A 3,535-nucleotide genomic window follows, 5' to 3' on the forward strand; every position below is an offset into this window, starting at 1 on the left:
ACACCTCAGTCGTGGTATTGAAGGTGGAAGAGAGTGCTGTACATTCACTCCCCCCACCTACAATCCCTGCCGGACCGGAGACTTGAACTCGCAACCTTTGGGTTACGAGTCCGACTCTCTAACCATTAGGCCACAACTTCCCCAAAAAGCATGTATAACTATCTGTATATAAAAACAATAGAAGTCTATGTAATGTCCCCATTTAGATAGCCAAGTAAACGTGTGTGTTTGTGTGTGTGTGTGTGTGTGTGTGTGTGTGTGTGTGTGAAATACAATACCTCTCATAAATCGAGTGGGTGGATCTCACAAAAACCTGTCAAGAAAATTTCCAAGCCATATTTCACTCACATAATAAATATTAATAATAATAATAATAATACAATATTTAAGTAATATTTAAAAACGACATTAACATTATGAAGAATTGTCTTTAATATAAAAACACATTCATTCACTTATTTACATTTTATTTTTATTTTCAAAGTGAAAATAATTCAATATAGTAAAAATGAACTGCATTCACCAATAAAAATAATGAGAATCACAAAACTCAAAAGTGAAATATCCAGATGCATTACAATAATTAGCTAGATTTCATGGGGGTAAATTATGACATAAAAATAATCTCAATACAAAAGCTTTTTTTTCTTTATGGATTTTTTCTTCCCTTTTTTGTGCATGAAATGTGATCTTGCCAGGTTTTTGTAGGATTCACCCTTAAACTATCACCATCACTACTTATAAAACAACATTTAGTGTGTGCTACTGCAGGTTTGGTGGTGTTACATTCAGTCCGTGTGGGCTCATTAACGGATTAATGTAGTTTCTTGATTCTGCATGGAAGGTGCAAATCTGTGCCCTTATTATAAGCACATGCATAGTGAACTGCTGATCTTATTATGTAGCTTCATATGCTGTAAAATAAACAAAACAGCTGCAGTGTCGGATATGAGATCTCTAAGGCAGCAGGAAACTCAATTTCAGCCCAAAAATGTTTTCATTAAATTATTTATTATTATTATCATCATCATCATGTTAAGAAAATTAAGCTTTTAGGAATATCAGATCAGTATAAAGAATAAACAACAATAACTATTATGGTTTACTGCATTAACAGCTTGCTGAATTTTTACACATGTGCGCATTTTGATAATTACAACATGGGGTAAAATGTATTTAATGTGACCCTGGAGCACAAAAGCAGTCTTAAGTCGCTGGGGTATATTTGTAGCAATAGTCAACAATACATTGTATGGGTCAAAATTATCCATTTTTCTTTTATGCCAAAAATCATTAGGATATTAAGAAAAGATCATGTTCCATGAAGATATTTTGTAAATTTCCCACCGTAAATAGATCCAAACTTAATTTCTGATTAGTAATATGCATTGATAAGAACTTCATTTGGACAACTTTAAAGATGATTTTCTCAATATTTAGATTTTTTTGCACCCTCAGATTCCAGATTTTCAAATAGTTGTATCTCGGCCAAATATTGTCCTATCCTAACAACCCTAACAAAGCTTATTTATTCAGCTTTCAGATGATGTATAAATTTCGAAAAATTGACCCTTATGACTGGTTTTGTGGTCCAGGGTCACATATATTATTTTGGGGTCATAAAGTTGGAGAAAGCCCTGCACACAGTCACATACACATTAAGAAACTTAATTAGATGCATATTTCAGTCAGAAACCCTCATCAAAAACTAACTTAGGGAGAAATGTGACCGGGACATGTTCTTGACAGGTTTTGTGAGATTCATCCATTCATGACTATAAGAGGTGTTCCATTTTCAAATCCAAATGGGACGGCACACGTACCACACGGATATATGCTGTTAATTCATAAAATCATGACACAAACTTAAAGAGAACAGTCTATGATGCAATGGTTGATAACAGCCACTGTTAATAAATACAGCAATATACATAAGCAAAGATTAAAGTCCCAGGGTTAACTAAAGTTAACTTACTTTAGTACAGTAAGTTCACCCTCATAAAAAAAAGGTACATAAGCTGCTGTCACTGGGGAGTAGCTTTTCAAAAAAGATACATAAGTACATTTAGGTATAAATATGTCAACTTTAGGTACTAATATGTACTTTTAAGGTACCCCCATGGACCCCTTAGGTACAAAAGTGCACCTATTTGAAAAGGTACCGCCCCAGAGACAGCTTTTGTACCTTTTTTCTGAGAGTTTTGGGTCATTCTATAATGCAGAATTTTCCCCTGCACTCACAAGGTGATCAGTCATCAGTTTCAGCTATGTGAAAAGTTGAGTTACCCAACACTACACACACACACACACACACACACACACACACACACACATGATGTCACCACCAACAAAGTTCTGCAACATCCCGAGGGGCTTTATTTCAGGAAACAGGCTCAGTGTGGCTTTCACGCGTCTGCAAATGAGATGGCGCTTTTAACAGAAAAACAATGCTTAAACTTAGCAAGCAAAGCACAAACCACAAAACGACACTAAACAGAAAGACAATTAACTTATACCAGTGGCATGTAATATTACAGCTTTGCAGTGAGAAAATCGGAAAAAGAAAAGGCACCCTGTCTTTATAAAACTGCTGTAGTAGTGCTACTGACTTCCATGTACAGTGGTATTTACAGTATGGTACTCCAGATCTACATACACAACTGGTACTATGGTAGTGATTGTTTCAGATGATTGATATATACTATGGTACAGTAAATGAGTACAGATGATCATCTTCACATAGCTGGTATGTGAAAAAACATGGCAAAGCATGTCGTAACACGTTTTAGACATGTATTGGCATGTGCTCATTATCTATAACCTGGAATAAACATATTAAAGACCCAAAATTCAGAAAACGTGACTCTTATTTGACGGCAACTTAAATATACATACATGTACGTTATTATTATTGTTATTTTTCAAGATTCCGGTTTGTGAAAACAGTGTAAAAACAAGTTGAATCTATCTATATAAACATGCAGAAACCATGTATCCACTGTAATAACTTTATACAACTTTAGCACATCACATCAACACAAGTTCACGGCTCGTTTCCTTCTCCTTCAAGCTGTGCAACGCTCACTAAAGTACATTTCTCTGGTTTAGTAATTAATCGACTGACAGGACATCTCTGTGATTCGAGTTAACCAAATGAACAATTACCTTGTAAGCCCGTTTAGGATCCTTTCAAACCAGTTGTACGCCCTTGTTTATCTCTCGGCGACTTTGACTCACCTGCGGCGGCTCGTCCGTCCAAGCATTGAATCCTACCGGGAAGAAGGCACGGCTCATGAATATTAATGACATACAGTGCCGTTCGACGATTTGATTGGCTAAACGGCAAACGCGAAAGGCGAAGTTTTTTTTAGTGTTCTTTGCGCCGTTGAATTTTTTTTCTACTACGAAACGTTATTTTATAATGTGCTTTTATGTATGCTTCGTTTACATAAACAAATCAAAGTTCATTAACTGAATACGTGTTTATCCAGTATTTGTACACTTTTGTCATATTATTTAATAGCATAATAATAAT

The 3,535-nt window shown here is 35.3% G+C and overlaps 1 protein-coding gene across 1 annotated transcript in view; it reads right to left on the bottom strand.

Annotated features, from left to right (window-relative positions):
• mical1 (microtubule associated monooxygenase, calponin and LIM domain containing 1) overlaps window positions 1-3,262 on the bottom strand; it is a 42,725-nt gene extending 39,463 nt beyond the window's left edge. The window contains exon 1 of the mRNA XM_016242423.1: window positions 3,166-3,262. The gene's annotated coding sequence lies outside the window, so the exon portion shown is untranslated. The remainder of the gene's footprint in view (window positions 1-3,165) is intronic.
• Between the last annotated feature and the right edge of the window lie 273 nt (window positions 3,263-3,535).

The sequence above is a fragment of the Sinocyclocheilus grahami genome, unplaced genomic scaffold (genome assembly GCF_001515645.1).
Source record: "Sinocyclocheilus grahami isolate Dianchi unplaced genomic scaffold, SAMN03320097.WGS_v1.1 scaffold657.1, whole genome shotgun sequence".
NCBI classification, from domain to species: domain Eukaryota; kingdom Metazoa; phylum Chordata; class Actinopteri; order Cypriniformes; family Cyprinidae; genus Sinocyclocheilus; species Sinocyclocheilus grahami.